Source organism: Mustelus asterias, chromosome 2 (genome assembly GCF_964213995.1).
Source record: "Mustelus asterias chromosome 2, sMusAst1.hap1.1, whole genome shotgun sequence".
NCBI classification, from domain to species: Eukaryota; Metazoa; Chordata; class Chondrichthyes; order Carcharhiniformes; family Triakidae; genus Mustelus; species Mustelus asterias.
Window position 1 is genome coordinate 33,452,115 of NC_135802.1, and position 24,346 is coordinate 33,476,460.

General features: G+C 43.8%; 1 protein-coding gene across 1 annotated transcript in view; it reads right to left on the minus strand.

Moving 5' to 3' along the window:
• ccny (cyclin Y) overlaps window positions 1-23,882 on the minus strand; it is a 216,172-nt gene extending 192,290 nt beyond the window's left edge. Inside the window, exon 1 of the mRNA XM_078233075.1 lies at window positions 23,855-23,882. The gene's annotated coding sequence lies outside the window, so the exon portion shown is untranslated. The remainder of the gene's footprint in view (window positions 1-23,854) is intronic.
• Between the last annotated feature and the right edge of the window lie 464 nt (window positions 23,883-24,346).

Below are 24,346 nucleotides of genomic sequence, written 5' to 3' on the forward strand. Positions count from 1 at the left end.
TGGAAGGAAAATGAGTAAAGCTGAATTTTCTTTTAAAAACAATGACAACCTGGAGGTACTTTGGTGCCCTTGTCCTTATAACTGGTCACAAGCAGCGAGGAAAGCAAATGGTACGATGGTCTTTGCCTTAGCGATTGGGCCATAAAGGTAAAGAGTCATTATAGTGTTTGGAAGGGCATTGGGGTACATCGCATGCGAACCCGTAGCTGGTGGTGTGAACCGGAGGGACTGGGGATGTGCCTTTTCCAGAAATGTCTGCAGTGTCACAAACAAATCCAATCAGATGCAGGCCCGGTTAGGGAGCAGGAGTGGTATATCACAGGCAGGTGGCTGGAGGCCCACAGGATCAGATTGGTCCCTGCCATTTGGGGAAGGCGGGGAAAGAAGCTTAGAGTACAGGAGTCCCAAGGCTTCAGAGGAGTACTCCCGCACCCCTCAAAACCTACAAAAGAAAAAGTAGATTTAGCCCAACAGGGAAGTCACCACTGCTTCCCCCACTCTGGACACAGACTAACGAGATCGGTTCTGGTTGGCATGAGCAGGCCCCCGATCTGTAGAGTCAAACAGGACCAAGCCAGGTTGGGGTGAGTGTGCTGCTTGCTTGCCCAATAGAGCAGGTTTACACTGGGACATGATGGGAAAGCAATCGGAGATGGAAGTCACCCACCTCACCCTGTTTCTGCTTGATGGAGAGTGTTGAGATTCAGAACAATATACTTATCACAACAAGAGAGCAAAAATATATTGAACAAAAAAACTGCAACAAAGAAAGGATTGACTTTATAAATGAGTTCAATGACACATCATGAAAGGATGCACAAACGCCTCAAATCAGTGTTGGAAAATGGAGGTGATTAGAGGTTCGTGGAAGGGAAACTGCTTTTTTGATTCAATTTTCATGCAAGTTCCAGTATTTGGGAATATAAAAGTTTGACAATGTGATCAATGTTATTTAATACCAACAATAAATCATTAAAACCAGTGGAATGGCACAAATGACTGGCAAAATCTGTTCGCATTAACGTAACAGAAATGATTGCTTGTTTTATTATTACATTACTGACCCTTAAAATAAATGCATCACACTTAACTCAACAGTAGATTTAAGGTATCCAAACCACATTTCCAGTTAAAGATCTGATCACAACAACCAGAGTCTTGATGATTCCAGAGTCAATTCCTGCTCCATGCTGTTCAATTATCTCTGCCAAAAGCCATGGTGGACACAATATAACTGACCTCCCCAACCCTTGGCTGGAGAGGGGAAACGGCAACTGAAGTGCACATTCCCAATTGCAGACCACAGATCTCCCCTCTGCTGTAAAAGGCTTGGACATCACGCAAAGCCAGAAATTGGACCAGGCTCTACACTTTCAATAGGCTGTCAACATCTGAACAAGGGGCAGAAGTAGGCTATTCAGCCCCTGCTCCACCATTGGATATCATAGCTGATCTGATAGTAAATCCTGCCTAGCCCCGTTAAGCTATCAATCACCCACTTGCTAATCAAGAATCTATCCACCTCCTTCAAGGACTCTGCTACCACCACTTTTTCAGGAATAGAGTTCCAGACTCACGACCCTCGGTGAAAAAAAATCGCATCATCGCCGTTTTAAATGGGCGACCCTTTATTTTTAAACAGTGGCCTCTAGTTCGAGATTCTCTCACAAGAAGAAACATCCTCTCCACATCCACCCTGTCAAGATGCCTCAGGATTTTACTTATTTCAATCAAGTCGCTTCTTACTCTTCTAAACTCCAGCGAACACAAGTCTAGCCTGTCCAAACTTTCCTCATAAGACAACCCACCCATTCCGGGTATTAGTCTGATTAACATTTGCGATACCCTTATACAAATAGAAGTGCTGAAAAGCTACCTGCACTTACAAAATTGCATTCCAGTACACGTCACCGCCTTCAGGACGGTGGATATTAAACTAAAAGACAAAGGGGTTCAATCTTCATTAACAGAAGCATAGTCAACGTGCACAAGTATAACACAGAGCACGAGAGGGCCATACAGAAATCTGTCATTTACAAAACAGTTAAGTACATCCTTGGATATACGAAAATGCACAACCATATCTATTCTGATTTACCAACTCCTCTCTAAAGCACCAAAGGCACTCTGAATAAAACTAGACCAGTGCATACCAATCATAATGCAAGTATCAATCACCACCTTCTCACAAGAATGTACAATCAGTTAAATCCACCTCCATTCAAAGAAAATAATAGATAAACCAGGAACAGTAAAATACTAAAACGGTGCAAATCATAAACAAGGTCAAAGATCTGAGCCACCAGCGAATTCGAATAGATCATTTAGATCAAAAAATAACCCTCTTTCTCGAAACCGTTCTAATCATAGAAAACCTACAATGCAGGAGGCCATTCAGCCCATTGAGTCTGCACCGACCACAATCCCACCCAGGCCCTATTCCCGCAACCCTCATATTTATCCTGCTAATCCTCTGACATTAAGGTTAATTTAGTATGGCCAATCAACCTAGCCCACACATCTTTGGACTGTGGGAGTAAACCGGAGCACCCGGAGGAAACCCACACAGACAAGGGGAGAACATGCAAACTCCAAGGCTGGAATTGGACCCGGGTCCCTGGCGCTGTGAGGCAGCAGTGCTAACCACTGTGCCACCATGCCGCCCCTAATTGTTCCAAGGCTCTGATAGTATCACTAAGTTAACACCTTTTCAGAAGGATTTCTCAGATAGGATTGACAATTTTTTTAAAAAGCTATCTTAAAAGGGATAGAAGCAACATACTGCCGATGCTGGAATTAGTTCTCGGTTATCTTCAAGGTGCCTTACGTGGTACTGTACCTGTCAAACCAAATTTCTTCTTCGAGCACTTCTCTATTGGGTTATATTTGAAGAGAAACAGACGGTGTGGGTCTGTCTGAAAGTTCCTATACAGTTGAAAAGTTCTTTCCTTCATATTCCACATGTTTACATTTCCAACTTGCACACAAAGAAAGATGCAGTTGAAGAAGGGGGCAAAATCTTCAAATACAAGATAAATAGCGATAAATTGCCAAATGTTTAATAAAAACAAAGTGTCATAATTTTTTTTACTTCTAAATATCCCCTCAGAACTCTAAAGTGTGACCTCATGGTTAAGTCAGAGTTCCATAAGCTATATGGACTTTTCCTCTACCAAATTTCAATCTTATATTTTGCTGTACTAAACTGCACCTGCCATTTCTCTATTCAGTGATCGAGGTTGTCAAGATCCTTCCAACTTTGTGCACAATGTTATTAGCTGTCAGCTGTGGCTCAGTTGGTGCTACATTCACCTCTGAATCAGAAGGCTGGAGGTTCAAGTCTTATTCTAGAGACATGAACACAAAGGCCGTGCCCGACACACTAGTGTCGTGCTGAGGGAGTGCTGTACTGTAAAGATCCCATGGAACTGTTCTGAACAAGGGTGGGGAGTTTTCCACTGGATCTTGGCCAATATTTATCCCTCAACCGAAAGCACTGAAAAAGACCAAATGATCTGATCTTTATTACATTACTATTTGACAGAGTTTGCTGTGCACAAATTTGCTGCTGCATTTTTGTCAAGTACTTTGGGACATCCTGTCATCATGAAAGGCACAATATAATTACGAGTCTTTTTTTACTCATGATTGGCCACTGGTGGAAAATCAGGCACAGATAGAATCAAAAACTTGACAACACTTCTCACTGTGGTCAAATAGACTGCCTTGTGTCAGACACGAAGAACAGCCACAATGGCAGCTGTAGACCGTGGTACTGGCTCGCAGTAAATAGTATCGGGGGGGGGGGGTGGTTAGGAAATGAGAAAATTAAGAAATACTTGCTGGCAGCAACACAGATCAGACGTCATGTAGGGAAATTCAAGAGGGAGTTTCCAAAGTGAAACAGCAACAAAAAAAATGGGCAAATTGTCGTTTTCCTGCCACTGTTCTGCTCCACATAACTTGTCAACAATTATAAACACAGATGAATTATGCTGGATCTAAGACAGCAATTCAACTCTGGAAACAACTAACAAATGGCTTGCCTTTCAAGCAGCCACTGATTCACTTGGGTTAAATACCTACCTGAAAGCAGGGTGAGCTGGCTTTTGTTAAGAGCCTCTATACATGAAAGACTTATGAAAATTGCAATTTGCAACACAGAAAATCTCCAGGTATCACAACAGCGTCACTATCAAAACATCCTAGGACCAACTGCTGGAAATTTCCTCTGATTTAAACAAGCTTTCAAGACAATTTTCAAAACCACCCCATCCACTGGGCACCAGCCTGTGCAGAGCATTTTAACTCTTATTTCCCCGCAGAAAGAAAGAATTAAGACAATATCTCATTTCTCAGAAACAGCTGAGAACATTTCAGACGTGGCTCTGAAATGCTGTGATTGTCATCCAGGAATGAAGGGTTTTCATACAAGGAGCGGTTGAGGAGTCTGGGTCTATACTCGATGGAGTTGAGAAGGATGAGGGAGGGATCTAATTGAAAATTACAGAATACTGAGAGGCTTAGATAGAGTGGACCTGGAGAGGATGATTCCACTAGTGGGAGACACTGGAACTCGAGGGCACAACACCAGAGTGAAGGGATGCTTCCAGAAAAAAAAGATATAGAACCACTTCATATTTGAGCACTGAGAGGATATACCAATCGGGAAAGATTGAGCAAGCTCAGTCTCTCGCCGCTGGAAAGAAGACCAGGAGGTAAGCTGATAGTGGTCTTAAGAAAGGGTAGACGTAGAGATAATGGTGCAATTTTAGGGGAGACCAGTACTAGTGGCCATAATTACAAGATAATAAATCCTATGAACTTCTGAGTGTGGTTAGAATACTACAAGGAGCATTCGAGGTGATTAGCAGAAATGCATTTTGGAGGAAGCCAAATAAACAGGAGGGAGAAAGGAAGAGAAGGATATGTTGATTGGGTTAGTTAAGGAGGATGGGAGAAAGTTTGTGTGGAACATAAACACCAGCATTGAGCTGTTGGACTGAATAACCTGTTTCTGTGCTGTAAATACTGTGCACCAGTTCTCTGTAAACATCTGGCCACCTTTCCCGCACTCGTGGATATGGAACTTCTGTGATCCAAACAGATCAATGTAACCTGAAGAGTTTATAGAATTTTCAATGCTATTTTGAGTACACAGTACCTGATACTTCCTTACATAAAAGGGATATGAAGAACCGCACATTGATTTCAAATTGGCATTTGAAGGACAAAAGCTGCCACAGAACCCAAAGTATCCTCCGCACGACGATGGCAACGTGTTGTAATTGCTATCACGGCGTCTCAAAACCTGCTCCACTCTTTGACACCACTACATCAGGTTATGGGAACCGACCTTCCCTCCATCCTGAGGTCAGAAGTGGGAACGTTCAGTGACAACTGAGCAATGTTCAGCACCATTCATGACTCCTCAGATACTGAAGCAGTCTTTTTTTTATTCATTCTTGGGAGAAGGGTGTCGCTGGCTGAGCCAGCATTTATTGCCCATCCCTCGTTGCCAGAGGGCAGCTGAGAGTCAACCATATTGCTATGGCCCGGGAGTCACATGTTGGCCAGATCAGATAAGAACTGCAGATTTCCTTCCCTAAAAGGACATTAGTGAACCAGATGGGTTTTTCTGACAATCGACAATGATCAGTAGATTCTCAATTACAGGTTATTTTTATTTAATTCAAATTCCACCATCTGTCGTGGTGGGATTCGAACCTGAATCTCCAGAATTTAGCTGAGTTTCTGGATTAACAGTCTAACAATAATACCACTAGGCCATTGCCTCCCCAATGTCTATGTCAATATATGGCAAGATATGGACAATATTTAGGCTTGGGTGGCGGCGGGGGAGGGGAGGCAAGTAACCTTCGTGCCACACAAGTGCAAAGCAATTAACATCCCCAATGAGAGAGAATCTAACCATTGCCCCTTGACATTCAATGGTATAACCATCGCCAATTGAGTATTAGCATCCTCATTTAGACTCTCAAAAATGAAGACTAAGTTTATCTGCCCTGCGCCAATGCAAGGGTGTCAACTGGCAAGAGCTAGAGGGTAACTTTCTGTTCCTCTTAATCCTATAGCTGTTGAGCAATTGCAATCTTTTTTTTTAAACTTCTCTTAAAGAATACGTTTTGCACCACAGTTTCGTTTCTTGAGTGATACAAATTGTTCTTCCCATTACCATCCATCCGTCGGAGATTTTTCACTGACCTCTGCGGCTATACATGTTACTAGGACAAGCCATTGTCCTAACTACCTGGGAGCTGGAGGATGGGGAGAGCTTCCAGGGCAATCATTAGGAGAGACAGTTGGCTACACTTGAAATGACAGAGCACCATTATCCAGGTGGGCTGATCCAATCGGTAATACTGCAGTATGCCACAAGATACATGATACATGAGGATAGTGCCAGGACTGGACTTGCTGTGTCAGCAGAACAAAAGTTAGCAAGAGATTTTTTAAATAAAACAGGATGTAGGCATTTATTGCCCATCCCTCATTGCCCTTGAGAAGGTGGTGATGAGCTGCCTTCTTGGATCGCTGCAGGCCATATTGTGTAGGTGCATCCACAATACTCATGGGGAGGGAGTTCCAAGATTTCGACCCAGTCACAATGGAACAGCAATATATTTCCAAGTCAAAATAGCGAGTGATTTGGAGGGGAACCTCCAGGTGGTGGCACTCCACATATCTGCTGCCCTTGTTCTTCTCGATGGTCGCAGTCGGGGGTTTGGAAGATGCTGCCTAAGGATTTGTAGTGCATCTACACACTGCTGCCACTATGTCTCGGTGGTGGAGAGAGTGAATATTTGTGGATGAGATGCAAATCAAGTGAGCTGCTTTGTCCTGGGTGGTGTCGAGCTTCTTGAGTGTTGTTGGAGTTGTACTCATCCAGGCAAGTGGAGAGTATTCCATCACATTTCTGACATGTAGATGGTGGACAGACTTTGCTGCTTTGTCAAGTAGCCTGAACATCTTAAAAATGTTTTGCATGTAACTTTTCAAATGCAACAAATGTTGGTGCCCTAACACTTCAAACGGTATTGTAGATTGTATGTACTGACCTTCACCTACAATGGTGAAGTTGATTAATGGCAATAAAGTGAACAGAGATTGCTGGAAAACAGGATTCAACTAATTAACAAAAGAGAAAATGCTGGAAAATCTCAGCAGGTCTGGCAGCATCTGTAAGGAGAGAAAAAAGAGCTGACATTGAGTCCAAATGATCCTTTGTCAAAGCTTTGCTTACAGATGCTGCCAGACTTGATGAGATTTTCCAACATTCTCTCTTTTGGTTTCAGATTCCAGCATCCGCAGCAATTTGCTTTTATTCAACTAGTTAAAACAACAATTACCTGTGTAACAATCAGAAGAAAGCTCCAAATACATAGCACGTCTGTCTCACCTATCATTCATCCTTCCTCATTCTGAGGTTGGCCTAAATAGTATATAGGAGGACTTTCAAACTTCCACCTATAGAATGGTGGTTTCTGCTTTCAAACTCTCCCAGTCGCAACCATGTTATTAATGAGCTACAGACCATTAGATTGAGAGGATCAACGTTCTAGTTTAAAATGCTTAATTGCATTCAACTTCATAAGTTATGTTACTTTCATGGGTCAAATGTCAGCTGGAGTACACACATTTCTTTAGTTAAATTTGGAAATTTAGACCAATCTACGCTCCTCTTGGACATGTTTATACTGCTAAAAAATAAATTAGAGGGGCAAAAATAAGCTCCAGAGTGAGAACCAACACAGATATCCATTATTGTTAGTCTCATTACCCAACACAGGTCTAATCATTCAAGTAAATGATCCCATTGAAGTCAGCATTGACAATGTGAAATAGCACTTTATGTATAATAAAACATCACAAGGCATTTCACAAGAGTACCCCAAAGCAGAAGAAGTACGACGCCAAGTCACATAAGCAGATACTAGTGCAGGTGACCAAATGCTTTAACTGAGGGATGGGTTTGAAGCGAGGCGGAGAGGTTTATGGAGGGAATTCTCCAGCTACAGGGCCCAAAATGTTTTTTTAAAGCATTTTTTAAACAACTACACAGGTTATTTATTGAGAATGTAGCAGTAAGGCGATGCCCATCTCGGACTTTTGAGAAGCCGGGAGGAGAACTTTGGAAACTGTGATTTAAACACGCCATTAAAGCTCGCTTGAAAAGAAAGTCTAACTTTAAATGACCATACTTCCAAATATAGACCTCGTTGTCACTGATATTGCAGGTTAGGTGATTAACGATAGAACTTCCTCGACAATACATACGACGGGGGGGGCAGCTGCCTACTGCAAGTGGTTACGCATTGACAGCAGTAATGTCAAGCTACCATTCCTCAGAAGGGATTTCAGTAAAATAAACATTCAGGTAAAATCCTTAAAACTTCACTTCCAGCATTGACATATTGCAGCATTTAAAAGCCTGCGTTTGCATGAATTCAGGGACCAATAAAAACGGCTCTATAATGACTGATCTTATCCTTAGGGTTTTATGAACTAACAAACACATTAACTCAACTGTAATAAACACAGGAGCAGCAACATCATTGCTGCTACTAATAAAAACGCTTTAATTATTTACCCAACATATTCCTAAAACTCCTGCCGAATATGTTTAACCCACATTTTAATGATAGTAAATTGCGGAATTATTCAACTAATGAATCTAAGTTTAAGTTTAAAGTTTATTTATTAGTGTCACAAGTAGGCTTACATTAACACGGCAATGAGGTTGCTGTGAAAATCCCCTAGTCGCCACACTCCCAGCGCCTGTTCGGGTGCACTGGGGGAGAATTTAGCACCAAACAAGTATGCCTTTCGGACTGTGGGGGAAACCGGCGCACCCGAGGAAACCCACGCAAACACGGGAAGAACATGCAAACTCCACACAGACAATCGGGAATCGAACCCAGGTCCCTCACGCTTTGAGGCAGCAGTGCTCACCACTGTGCCACCGAATTGAGCCTCGAATTGATTAGAGCTGGACTTTAGTCCGTGAAATTTTGTGGAAAACATGCGAAAAAACTCATTTAAAAAGTAGCCCACTGATGCATGCTATTGTTAAACATCAACATCCTCCTGAGTCTTTATCATGCGATCCTAGAATCAGAATTTATGTCACACTATTTGTAACTCCCACAGTTGCGTGGACCTGCAGAGTTTCACTGGCTGTCTTGTCTGGAGACAATACACATCTTTTTAGCCTGTCTTGATGCTCTCTCCACTCCCATTGTTTTGTTTCTTAAAGACTGGATTAGTTGTAAGTATTCGCATTCCAACCATTATTCATGTAAATTGAGTCCGTGTCTTATAAGTTCTGTTTGTGAACAGAATTCCCACTCACCTGAAGAAGGGGCTCAGAGCCTCGAAAGCTTGTGTGGCTTTTGCTACCAAATAAACCTGTTGGACTTTAACCTGGTGTTGTTAAACTTCTTACTGTGTTTACCCCAGTCCAACGCCGGCATCTCCACATCATTGTTAAACATGCCATTCTACTCAAGATGCTTAATTAGACACTGAGCAGCAGATAACATGATTGTTCTTGCAATAGAAGACCATCATCCGGAAAAGCAAAAACAGCTACTTGTGCTAATCAACGTTGACTGGTTAAAACATATACATCCAGTTATCTTGTGCTATGGTATTACATACCTAGTGCCCATCACCCACCATTGCTTCTGCCAATCCAGATCACATTTGACTGGCTGAAGGCAATGACCTTTGTCACAGTTCTTTGACTAACATTGAATTTTATGCCACATTTGATACTTAATCAACTGTCAATAAAAAGCAGAAAATTTCAAAGATTGACTTAAGTCATGCAGAAGGGGCTAATAATGGACAAGTGAAATTCAACACAGATGAATGTGAGCCCACACGTTTTGGTAGGAAAATTAGGGAAGTCATTTCTTTATGGAAGGTGCAAGTCTCCATAGGATAGAGGAACAAGGGGTTGGAGTATAATATAAGCAGGACTATCACTAAAAGCTACACCACAAGGGCATTAAAAAAGGCAAAGCAAACACTAGGCTTTATTTCTGGACATCTCGAATTGAAAAGTCGGGAAGTTTTGCCAAATCTTTATCGAATCACATTTAAGAGCACCACATACAGTTTTAGTCACCATGTTTTAAAAAGAATGTGGAAGCACTGGAGAGGGCGCAGAGGTGATTTGCAAGGATACATATTTCAGTGCAGGACTGATAAAATGGGACTGAGAGGTGACCTAATAGAGGTCTTTAAACTAATGAAAGATTTTAATCGAGTGGTAACAGGGACAATTCTACCTCTTGTGGGCAAGAGCCTAATTAGAGACTATCAATATAAGATAGTCACTGAGAAACCTAACAGCGAATCAAGAAGAAACCTCTTCACCAAAAGAGTGGTGAAAACATGGAACTAGTTACCACAGGGAGTGGTTGAAGTAAATAGTATAGATGCATTTAAGGGTCAGCTGGACAATACATGAGGGAGAAGGGAATAGATAGTTATGACAATAAACTTCAATCAGAAAAGATAGGAGGAAAAACCTATTGTGGGTGCTGGGACACCAAAGTGTAAAGTTTAACTGGCAAAATGTTTAACAATTCTGTTAGATCCTTATGGATGACTAAATCAGAGTGGACCTTAGAAATGATGTTAAACACATCTGGTAAAGCAAAAGAATGGCCTTTCTTCCTGGAATTGTTCTCCAGCTAGAACACTCATGCATCCTTTTCCTGATATATTCAATTTTCTGTGTATAACACACACGACTGCCAAATGAATCTAATGTGGTGGTTTATTGATGGCCCTGAGGCTGGGTCTGTGAGTGATATTAATATTGCAGTGTGGCTCGCTGTTGGGTTTTTAATGCACAGTGCAAACTTTGTCTGAGGTCTGATAGGTGCTACAGTAATGCAATCCTTGCTAGATGAGATTGTCTTTTCCCATGGCGTGAATGGTGGGAAACTATCTGTGCCACTTATCCAGTAAGTTAGAGAACGCACATTCAAATCCTAGTTTGAGAATCTGAATTCAGTTTAATAATTTGGAAAGGAAAGGTTGCTATCAGTAAAAGCTATTGGACTGTTGTAAAATCCTGTGGGAAAGGTAACCTACTGTCCTTCCCCAGTCTGGCCGACATGTGACTCCAGTCCCACATCTGCACAAAGTAGTCGCCCAAGCCACAAAGTGGTATGAAACACTTAGGCAGCCCACTGCCATCCCAGGGAAATGAGGGTTAGAAATAAACTATAGCCTTCCAAGAGATCCTGAGAATGAATGGCTGGACACCACCGTTGGGTATCTTCATTACATTTCCCATTGATGTCTGCCCAATTATCAGCTATTATATAAATAAGGGTCGGTTAGCTCAGTCGCTTGGACGGCTGGTTCGTGATGTGGAGCAACGCCAACAATGCGGATTCAATTCCTGTACCGGATGATGTTATTCATGAAGGCCCCACCTTCTCGACCTTGTCTCTCACCTGGCGTATGGTGACTCTCAGGTTAAATCACCATCAGTCAGCTCTCCCCCTCAAAGGAAAAAGCAGCCTCTGGTATGTGACTTTTTTTTTTATTCATGCATGGGATATGGGTGTCGCTGGACAGTTAACCACATTGCTGTGTATCTGGAGTCACATGTAGACTAGACCATGTAAAAACGACAGATTTCCTTTCCTAAAGGACATTAGTGAATGGGCTTTTACAACAATCAACAATGGTTTCACTGATTTCAAATTTCACCATCTGCCATGGTGGGATTCGAACCCAGGCTCCCAGCGCATTACCCTGGGTTTCTGGATTACTAGTCCAGCAACAATACCACGACGACACTACCTCACTGCATTTCATTTTCATTATATAAATACCAAAATAAAAGCAAAATACTGCTGATGCTGGAAATCTGAAATAAAGAGACTCAGCAAGTCTTGCAGCATCTGTAGAGAGAAAGGGAGTTAAAGTTTTGAGCCCGAGACTCTTCAGAACTCAACACTCTCCAAGATGCTGCCAGACCCGCGAAGTTTTTCCAGCATTTTATTTTATTATGTAAATTCCCTCATGTTATGCCTTGTTTCAATGCAGCAGCATCCTATCCAGAACAGATGTTACAAGTCGCTCGAGAATTGCCACTTTTCTTCCAAAGTAGATGTCAATTGCAGCCTAAATTCACAACCCAAAGCTGTTGAGTCAATGAGTTCAAAGTTCAACTCCTCAGCAAGCAAACCTCTTGCTAACTCATTATCAATGGGTTCTATATTTCAATGAATTGTACATGCACACGTTAATGATAAATGATCACTCCAGACATTGATCCTTTTAAAGGCCACCGTGCCATTTGTACTAACGTAGACTCTTCCTGTTAATCTAATCGAATGGGCTATAATTGAAAGGGCTGGTGGGTTTAAGTGATGATGGGACAACATTTCAAAAAAGAATTAACTGATTAAATGTTTCCGTCGTCTCCAAAAAAAAAGAAACAAAAAAGAAATCCATGACGAAATACAGAATTGGTCCAAATCCTGCTGGAGGACAGAGTGTGAGAACTGGCTAGCAAACTCGGAGTGGATCTTCAGAACTTACTGGACAATTTACGCCATTCCATTGCTTCCTTTGCACATGATGTGGAGATGCCAGTGTTGGACTGGGGTGGGCACAGTAAGTGGTCTCACAACACCTGGTTAAAGTCCAACAGGTGTATTTGGTAGCACGAGCTTTCGAAGCGTTGCCCCTTCATCAGGTTCCTTTGCACAAACAGCACCTCACCCCTAGCCTCCCTGCTATTTTCAAGAACTTGCTGAATTACATATTATTAATTGCCTATTCAATGCGCTGCAGTGAGTCAGGGCTCAGCATTAATAGAGCAGGCACCCTTCAACAAATATGATGAACGTTAACACTATGCCACGCAATTTCTCCAGGTCAGAAAGGGGACTATTTAATCTATTCAAGTCTCATTCCTGCATGTAGTAAATTGTTAAGACCTTAGAAGTTACACATCTTATTTATTTTTTGGTTATTTTCATAGGATAGGAACGCAGTTAAAGTTAAAAAAATTAAAGTTCATTTATCAGTCCTAAGTAAGGCTGACATTGACACTGCAATGAAGTTACTGTGAAATTCCCTGAGCCGCCACAGTCCGGCGCCTGTTGGGTCAATGCACCTAAGCAGCACGTCTTTCAGAATGTGGGAGGAAACCAGAGCACCCGGAGGAAACCCACGCAGACACGGGGAGAACGTGCAAACTCCACACAGACAGTGAGGTCATTCAGCCCATTAAGCCTACTCCACCATTCAATACAATTATGGCTGATTATCTACTTCAAAGCCCCCCCCCCCCCCCCCCCACCCCCGCCAAACACACACACACACACTATCCCAATATCCCTTTACATCATTGGTGTTTACAAATCTTTCAAGCAACTCCCCTTTATCAATTCTGTTAGTAACATCCTCAAAAAACCTGTCTTTTTCTCTCTCTCCCCATCTAATATTTCTTTCACACACTCAGTGTGCGATGTGATGTTAATTCCCTGCCTTTCCATTATTCCTCTATTTCTTTAATCTTTAAAGTTTCATTGGTTAAGGAGATAAAGTTTTAGTTCTGTCATTAGGGGAGATGATAGATGGTTTGACTATTAATTCAGAAACTCGTCTACTGTTCTGGACCCAGGTTCAAATCCCACCACAGCAGATGGTGGAATTTGAATTCGATAAAAAATATCTGGAACTAAGAATCTACTGATAACCATGAAACCATTGTCAATTGCCGGAAATAAAAAAAGCCAAGAACACAAGATTACAGTTAGAGTTAAAATTAGTCTTCCAAAATATTCCCTCCAAAAGACTCCCTACTTGGCCAGACTCACAAGTAAAGATCTTCCAGGTAACATTCCCTTATAGACGTTCTACCATAAAAATCCAGCTTTAATAAAAGTATATCACATCAGTTCTCAAGTTCTCTTGCACACTGATAAAGAAATCTAAGAACCTCAGAACAAGACTCCTTTTTGCAACCCAAGACTCTCTGACTGGATGGTTGACTCAAACTTCCCTTTTCCCAGCCAAGAGCTATTTCTAGGAGATCTTCCTCACACAGCCAACACCTAAATTCTCCATGGTAACTCTAAAATATCTTTTCCCCCCCCCCCTTCCATTTTTCTCACAGCTCTCAAACACAAATCCTTCTAAGTGTAAAATTGCTCATGTTTCTATTTTGTCTCTGCTTTCAGGTCAATACAATTTAATACACTTTCTTCTGTTTATGCATGGAACTCCTCCTATAAGATGCAAAAGGTTTCTTGTCACCTCTGACTTCCCTTGGACGCCCAAACTCTTGGGCCTAGTGGTATTATCACTAGACTATTAATCCAGAAACTCAGCTAATGTTCCGAGGACCCGGGTTCGAATCCCGCCATGGCAGATGGTGGAATTTGAATTCAGTTAAAAATATCTGGAATTAAGAATCTACTGATGGCCATGAAACCGTTGTCGATTGTTGGAAAAACCCACTGGTTCACTAATGTCCTTTAGGGAAGGAAACTTGCCATCCTTACCCGGTCTGGCCTACGTGTGACTCCAGCGCCACAGCAATGTGGTTGATTATGGGGCGGCACGGTAGCACAGTGGTTAGCACTGCTGCTTCACAGCTCCAGAGACCTGGGTTCGATTCCCGGCTCGGGTCACTGTCTGTGTGGAGTTTGCACATTCTCCTCGTGTCTGCGTGGGTTTCCTCCAGGTGCTCCGGTTTCCTCCCACAGTCCAAAGATGTGCGGGTTAGGTTGATTGGCCAGGTTAAAAATTGCCCCTTAGAGTCCTGGGATGCGTAGGTTAGAGGGATTAGCGGGTAAATATGTGGGGGTAGGGCCTGGGTGGGATTGTGGTCGGTGCAGACTCGATGGGCCGAATGGCCTCCTTCTGCACTGTAGGGTTTCTATGATTTCTATGATAAGAAAATTCAAGTGTTAGATCCAACCTATTTACTTATACCTCAAACCCACCATAAATTCAAGTGTTAGATCCAACCTATTTACTTATACCTCAAACCCACCATAAAATCTCAATGCCAATGTACGAACCAATGGGTTGGTACGATGGGTTGGTAAGTTTGCTGACGACACCAAGGTAGGTGGTGTTGTGGATAGTTTGGAGGGATGTCAGAAGTTGCAGCGAGACATAGATAGAATGCAAGACTGGGCGGAGAAGTGGCAGATGGACTTCAACCCGGATAAGTGTGTAGTGATCCATTTTGGCAGATCCAATGGGATGGAGCAGCAGTATAAAATGAAGGGTACCATTCTTAGCAGTGTAGAGGATCAGAAGGACCTTGGGGTCCGGGTCCATAGGACTCTTAAATCGGCCTCGCAGGTGGAGGATGCGGTCAAGAAGGCGTATGGCGTACTAGCCTTCATTAATCGAGGGATTGAGTTTAGGAGTCGGGAGATAATGCTGCAGCTTTATAGGACCCTGGTTAGACCCCACTTGGAGTACTGCGCGCAGTTCTGGTCACCTCATTACAGGAAAGATGTTGAAGCCATTGAAAGGGTGCAGAGGAGATTTACAAGGATGTTGCCTGGATTGGGGGGCATGCCTTATGAGGATAGGTTGAGGGAGCTTGGTCTCTTCTCCCTGGAGAGACGAAGGATGAGAGGTGACCTGATAGAGGTTTACAAGATGTTGAGGGGTCTGGATAGGGTGGACTCTCAGAGGCTATTTCCAAGGGCTGAAATGGTTGCTACGAGAGGACACAGGTTTAAGGTGCTGGGGGGTAGGTACAGGGGGGATGTCAGGGGTAAGTTTTTCACTCAGAGGGTGGTGGGTGAGTGGAATCGGCTGACGTCGGTGGTGGTGGAGGCAAACTCGTTGGGGTCTTTTAAGAGACTTCTGGATGAGTACATGGGATTTAATGGGATTGAGGGCTATAGATAGGCCTAGAGGTGGGGATGTGATCGGCGCAACTTGTGGGCCGAAGGGCCTGTTTGTGCTGTGACTTTCTATGTTCTATGTTCTAAACACCTCTATCCTTTCATGTCTTAAATCTCCTGTCTCTAGTAACCTTCCCAGCTTAAATAATTCTTACACACACCACATAAACCCACACAACACACTTTTTATAAACAGAATAACAATACCCCCAAAAAATATCATTGATTCTCACAACAACCATTGGACATCTCAAAGCATTGTTCAGGCTCAGGTTAGAATCCCACCACAGCAGATGGTGAAATTTGAATGCAATGTAAATTTGGAATTACAAGTCTAATGACGACCATGAAACCATTGTCGATTGCCGTAAAAACCCATCTGGTTCAGGAATGCCCTTTAGGGAAGGAAATCTGCCACCCTTACCTGGTCCGGCTTATATGTGACTCCAGACACACAGCAACGTGATTGATTCTTAAATGCCCTCAGGGAGGTTCAATAAATGCTGGCCCAGCCAGCGATGCCCACATCCCATGAATGAATAAAAAAATTACACAGCCAGTTGGCAGTCACTGTTGTAATGTAGGGCAATGTTATACAGTTTCCTAGAATATCTGGCAATTTAACTACCTAGCAATTAGCTTCAAGGTTCAATGCACAGTAAAGCATCCATTAACATATACACTGTAGAAGCCCTGTGGTGCTATTCTAAACAACACATGATGATGTTCGACATACTATTGTTAAGTGCATTCAAGACTCAAAATCTGAATTCCCAGCTGCTCATTCTCATGTATTCTACAAGCAGGTAATGGAAGTCACAGGAAATAAACATCTGGAGGGATGTAAAATGGACTGCTGGTTTAGCATCTCATTTACACTGTCACACAAATCTCAAAACGCACCTCCTGTAGTCTGACGCACAATGGAGAATGTCCACTTTTGTGAGGAATCAAACAGCTGTGATCACCCTGGGAACCCCCTAGTACAAATCTGTAACTTCAGGGGAGGGTTAGGAAAGAAAGAAAAAAATTGGATACGGACAATGAACAGTAGCGGCCACTTTGTTTGAAGTTGCAAAATCCAACAGGAGGTTACATTAATGAGTCAATGTGCCATCCTAGTATGCAACAATGCAATCTACATGCAGGGAGCCATCTGATTAGGGATGAATGAGAAGTTAATGGTTCAAGACACAAGTTCATTAAGCAGACCAACTTAGACCTCAAGTGTTTGTACAGATCTGGCACTTGTGCTCTTTTGCGTTGAGTTTTCTTTTTGATGTAATCCATAGAAATCCGTAGAACGAGTGCAAATGATTGCAATACAAATCGCAACCTGTGTTTCTACAATCTTTTGTGCTAGTTTTAAAAGAAAATATGGAAGAAGCTGGCCTCACCTTCAAAACAACTCAAGACCCCAGGATGAATCATAGAATCCCTACAGTGCAGAAGGAGGCCATTTGGTCCATCAAGTCTGCACCGACCACAATCCTACCTAGGCCCTATTCCTGTAACCCCATATATTTACCCTGTTATTCCCCTGACAAGAGGGTCAATTCAGCATGGCCAATCAACCTAACCCGCATATCATTGGAGTGTGGGAGGAAACCGCAGCAACTGTAGGAAACCCACGCAGAGACAGGGAGAATGCGCAAACTCCACACAGACAGTGACCCAAGGCCGGAATTGAACCCGGGTTCCTGGCGCTGTGATGCAGCAGTGCTGGCCACTGTACCACCGTTCCACCCCAATCAATCGATCACCAACAGGAGTTTTCACTAATTATGCTAATTTGTACATCTTTGAGAAGCCTCTAAAAATTAAGCTGGGTCTTTTGGGAGCACGGATACTGATCGGTGTATTTTAATAGGCCTTTAACGTAACTCTAGTAAGAAAATAACCCAAAATGAATAGAAAATACCTGTGTGTATTTAAATCATTTGTAAAATCAGGTTACTCACAACGATAAGTTTATTATTTTTATTAGGCTTACATTAACGCTGCAGGTGAAAATCCCCTCGTCACCACACTGGGTACACTGAGGAAGTATTTAGCATGGCCAATGCATCTAACCAGCACATCTTTCGGACTGTGGGAGGCACGGTAGCACAGTGGTTAGCACTGCTGCTTCACAGCTCCAGGGTCCCGGGTTCGATTCCCGGCTCGGGTCACTGTCTGTGTGGAGTTTGCACATTCTCCTCGTGTCTGCGTGGGTTTCCTCCGGGTGCTCCGGTTTCCTCCCACAGTCCAAAGATGTGCGGGTTAGGTTGATTGGCCAGGTTAAAAATTGCCCCGTAGAGTCCTGAGATGCGTAGGTTAGTGGGATTAGCGGGTAAATATGTGGGGGTAGGGCCTGGGTGGGATTGTGGTCGGTGCAGACTCGATGGGCCGAATGGCCTCCTTCTGCACTGTAGGGTTTCTATGATTCTATGAAACCGGGGCACCCGGAGGAAACCCAAGCAGACACGGGGAGAACGTGCAGACTCCACGCAGACAGTGACCCAAGCCAGGAATCGAACTCAGGTCCCTGGCGCTGTGAGGCAGCAGTGCTAACCACTGTGCCAAAACGTTGGATAAGTCAAATGTCACCAAGTTAACACTTATAAACATCAAGGAACATTTTAAAGCATTTTTTAAAATTATGTTGTCCAATGACAGGTTTTTGCTTTTGGTAATATGTTAACACGCATACAGAAATTTCCCCAGGTAGGTGACACATTTTCGAAGAACAAGAAGTCCTTTCCTGATGCGCCAACGGCTGAAACAAGACATCATTCTAAGGGTATCTATCCTGCTTGCTTTTCACTTACATTCCTGGTCTGCTCAGTTGCAATTTATTGCTATATTAGGAGTATGCAATTTGAACCCATCGACTGCAACGATGACAGAAGTGAGATTATCATGGGGCTGAATTGTGACAGAATCAATATGTGCAGGGTACAAGGTAACGATGATCAGCACATTGTATTATCAAACAAGCAGATTATTTTCGTGGAAATGGATGTCAACGTGACCCATTATCCCCCCAGGCTCTGACGTCTGTTCGTCCTCATTAAGTGGAAATGCCGGCGTTGGACTGGGGTAAACACAGTAAGGAGTCTAACAACACCAGGTTAAACTCCAACAGGTTTATTTGGAAGCAAACGCCACTAGCTTTCGGAGCACTGCTCCTTCGTCAGATGGAGTGGAAATCTGCTCTCAAACAGGGCACAGAGACACAAAATCAAGTTACAGAATACTGATTAGAATGCGAATTTCTACAGCCAACCAGGTCTTAAAGATACAGACAATGTGAGTGGAGGGAGCATTAAGCGCACTTTTTATAGACGTGCCGGATCATCGACACGGATGCCATCATCTCACATGAGAACAGCATCTACCAGGTACACGGTACCTACTCTTGCAACTCGGCCAACGTTGTCTACCTGATATGCTGCAGGAAAGGATGTCCCGAGGCATGGTACATTGGGGAAACCATGCAGACGCTACGACAACGGATGAATGAACACCGCTCGACAATCACCAGGCAAGACTGTTCTCTTCCTGTGGGGGAGCACTTCAGCGGTCACGGGCATTCAGCCTCTGATCTTTGGGTAAGCGTTCTCCAAGGCGGCCTTCACGACACACGACAGCGCAGAGTCGCCGAGCAGAAACTGATAGCCAAGTTCCGCACACATGAGGACGGCCTAAACCGGGATCTTGGGTTTATGTCACACTATCAGTAACCCCCACAACTTGCCTGCTGGACTTGCAGAATCTCACTGGCTGTCCTGTCTGGAGACAATACACATCTCTTTAACATGTGCTTAATGCTCCCTCCACTCACATTGTCTGTATCTTTAAGACCTGGTTGGCTGTAGGGATTCGCATTCTAATCAGTATTCTGTAACTTGATTTTGTGTCTCTGTGCACTGTTTGAGAGCAGATTTCCACTCCATCTGACGAAGGAGCAGCGCTCTGAAAGCTAATGGCATTTGCTACCAAATAAACCTGTTGGACTTTAACCTGGTGTTGTTAGACTCCTTACAGCCTTCATTAACACAGTAAGGAGTTTAACAACACCAGGTTAAACTCCAACAGGTTTATTTGGTAGCAAACGCCACCAGCTTTCGGAGCGCTGCTCCTTCGTCAGATGGAGTGGAAATCTGCAAAGTCCTCATTAACACTAAGTCATCCGTTCCTTTAGCCCTTTTGCCATCAATTCACTAAATGAATGAGTTGAGAAGATTCGCTCTTCTCCACACCTCAAAGTCACTAAACTTTGCATTTGCCAGATCCTCTGTCCCATTTAACACAATCGCCCCATAGCCACCATCGCCCCCCCCCCCACCCCCACTTGCCCAAGCTGATCTGATTTATTGTCACATGTATTAACATAGTGAAAAAAGACCGATTCCTCAGTAACAACTCCACTGTCCCAGCCCCACCTGCGCTTCCTCAAGCAGATTTTCCTTCCCAGTTTCAGATATCCTTCCTCTGCGAGACAGGCACTTGCTTCTCCTACACGTTGCGCGAATACGCACAGACTGGGTGGCCACAGTGCCAGATAACTCCAGTCTGTCTGCACTCATGACCCTGATGGAGGAGAGGTGCCAAAATCCTAGATAACTGCCACTTCAACACTCTGTTCCACACTCATTCTGATCACTTTCTGCATTTCAAACACTGCACTAACTTCAAAGAACAAAAAACAATACAGCACAGGAACAGGCCCTTCGGCCCACCGAGCCTGCACCAATACACAGTTTCTAACCCTCTGTTCGCCTCTCGTTCATGTGTCTATCAAGATACACCTGGAATGTTGCTAATGTGCCGGCTTCCACCACCTCCACTGGCAGTGCGTTCCAGGCACCCACCCACCCTCTGTGAAAAACTTTCCCCGCACATCTCCCCTTGCTGTCGACCCTGCCACCCTGGGAAAAAGCCTCCAACTATCCAAGCCTCTCATAACTTTGTAGACTTCTATCAGGACACCCCTCAGCCTCCGTCTTTCCAGTGGAAACAATCCAAGTTTATCCAACCTCTCCTCATACCAAAAAGCCTCCAGACCAGGCAACATCCTGATAAACCTTCTTTGCCGCATTCCTTTCTTCCATTTTCAAGGTGTTTGAACCACCCATTCAAAATATTTGTCTGGCATATGGCAGCACAGTGGCACAGCAGTTAGCACTGCTGCCTCACAGCGCCAAGGACCCGGGTTTGATTCCTGGCTTGGGTCACTGTCTGTGCAGAGTCCATACGCTCTCCCCATGTCTGCGTGGGTTTCCTCCGGGTGCTCCGGTTTCCTCACAGTCTAAAAGACGTGCTGGTTAGCTGCATTGTTCATGCTAAATTCTCCCTCAGTGCACCCAAACAGGTGCTGGAGTGTGGCAACCAAGGGACTTTCAGAGCAACTTCATTGTAGTGTTAATGTAAGCCTACTTGCATCTAAATAAACTATAAATAACAAAATAAACTTTGCATATAATTAAGAACTTTTTGCCTCTTTCCAGTCACTACAATTAGACATTCCCACAATTTTTAACTTACCAGCAGTCATTTTTCAATAATATTTAGAATATTGATCGTTAACCTACTGATCTTACGCCTGCTCTTCATTTTGTCCAGTCTTTTAAAAGATTTGGTTGATGAAGCATATCTGGACACAAGAACAGGAAGCAGTAGTAGGCCATACCATCTCTCAAGTCTGCTCTGCCATTAAAATCATCTATATCACCTGATCGTCAACATCAATTTCTTTCTCCTGCCCCACCCCTCCCAGATCCCTCGATTCCCTTTGTGCCTAAAAATCTACCAAACGCAGTCTTGAAAAAACTCAACAACTGAGCATCCGCAGCACTCTGGGGTACAGAACTAAATTTTGAAAATAAATGATCCCCATCTCAGTCCTAAACGGCTGACCCCTTACCCTGAGACTATGACCACCATTGTCAACTGTCGGAAAAATCCATCTGGTTCACTTAATGCCCTTAAGGGAAATGAAATCTGCCATCCTGGGCGGCACGGTGGCACAGTGGTTAGCACTGCTGCCTCGATTCCCGGCTTGGGTCACTGTCTGTGCTGAGTCTGCACATTCTCCTCATGTCTGCGTGGGTTTCCTCCAGGTGCCCCAGTTTCCTCCCACAATCCAAAAGACGTGCTGGTTAGGTGCATTGGCCATGCTAAATTCTCCCTCAGTGTACCCGAACAGCTGCTAGAGTGTGGCGACTAGGGCATTTTCACAGTAACTTCATTGTAGTGTTAATTTAAGCCAACGTTCAACACTAATAAATAAACTAATAAACTCAAACCTTACCTGGTCTGGTTTACATGTGACTCCAGAGCCACAGCAATGTGGTTGACTCTCAACTGTCTTCCAAGGGCAACTAGGGATGAGCAATAAATCCTGGCCAGCCAGCGACCCCCATGTCCCACAAATGAATAAAAAGAATTCCTATATTGTACAGTCTCTCATCATCTTCCCTGTCAACCCTCTCAGAATTTTATACGCTTAATGAGATTCTCATTCTGCCTATTCTGTTCAATCTCTCTTCACAACACAACCCTATCAGGGCAGGAATTCATCTAGTGACCCACATTGCACTTCCACTAAGGCAAGCGTAAGATTCCTTTGGCTAAACGAGCAAAACTATATACCGTACCCCAAGCGTGGCCTCATTAAAGCACTCTACTACAACATCAAGACTTGGTGACTGGTATTTTCCAATTCCCTTATATATATAGAAACATAGAAAAACTACAGCACAAAACAGGCCCTTCGGCCCCACAAGTTGTGCCGAACATATCCCTACCTATAACCCTCCATCCTATTAAGTCCCATGTACTCATCCAGGAGTCTCTTAAAAGACCCTATTGAGTTTGCCTCCACCACCACTGACGGCAGCCGATTCCACTCACCCACCACCCTGTGTGAAAAACTTCCCCCTAACATTTCCCCTGTACCTACCCCCCAGCACCTTAAACCTGTGCCCTCTCGTAGCAGCCATTTCCACCCTGGGAAAAAGCCTCTGAGAGTCCACCCGATCTATGCCTCTCAACATCTTATATACCTCTATTAGGTCTCCTCTAATCCAACGTCTCTCCAAGGAGAAAAGACCGAGCTCCCTCAGCCTATCCTCATAAGGCATGCCACTCAATCCAGGCAACATCCTTGTAAATCTCCTCTGCACCCTTTCAATCTTTTCCACATCCTTCCTGTAATGAGGCGACCAGATATATAAACTAACAAACCTTATTCCTTCATAACTGCTTGCAATACCTCCCTAAGTTGCTGAATCACTTCAAAATATGGGCAGTACGGTAGCACAGTGGTTAGCACTCCTGCCTCAAAGCACCAGGGACCCGGGTTCGATTCCCAGCTTGGGTCACTGTCTGTGCGGAGTCCGCACGTTCTCCCCGTGTCTGCGTGGGTTTCCTCCAGGTGCTCCGGTTTCCTCCCACAGTCCAAAGATGTGTAGGGTAGGTGGATTGGCCATGCTAAATTGCCCCTTTGTGACAGGGGGACTAGCTAGGGTAAGTACATGGGATTCTGCGGAAAGGGCCTGGGTGGGATTGTTGTCAGTGCAGACTCGATGGGCCGAATGGACTCCTCCTGCACTGTAGAATTCGATGAAACTTGGGGGAGACGGACAAAAGTCCACTATCAAGATCCTGTAAACCGGTTTCATCTGGAGTCGGCCTGACACAATCCTATGGGGATGGCTGTTCCAGGTTTTCTGCAAGTCAGTACGGAGAAATCAGTCAGCCGACCCAATGTCAACATTGTACCAAAGCCAATTGTTCTGATAAAGCTCAAGCAGAGAGATATGGATAATGTACACATTGCTCTGCTTGTGCCACAATATGTCGGACACAAACAATAAAATTATTCTTTTACAACAGCTGCTAAGATTCTGGCCAATATCGCTGCTTGTACTGACCCAAGATATATTTCTTTATACAGAATACACAAAGTGGTAAACCCTGGATTTGCAGTAAGCCTTCAGAATGCTTTCATATTGCTTAGCGAAGGATGAACATGTTCACCGTCGATGGTGTCTGGTAGGGTCCCGATGGTGATTGCCAAGACTAATCAGCACCCGGAAGGTTCTGTTGAAAAGCGACAGGGTACCACAGATGAGTGTGTTTTGGACAATTTGCTGGCTCAGATATTTCCTCCACTTGCGTTGTTTCTGTTTCCACATGCACTTGCTTTTGAAGGAGGCCGCACTATTTTTTAATCTGATTGCACCAGGTGACACGATGGCCTAGTGGTATTATCGCTAGATCATTAATACAGAAACTCAGCTAATGTTCTGGGGACCTGTGTCCGAATCCCTCTATGGCAGATGGTAGAAATTGAATTCAATAAAAATATCTAGAATTAAGAATCAACTGATGACCATGAAACTATTGTCCGAAAAACCCATCTG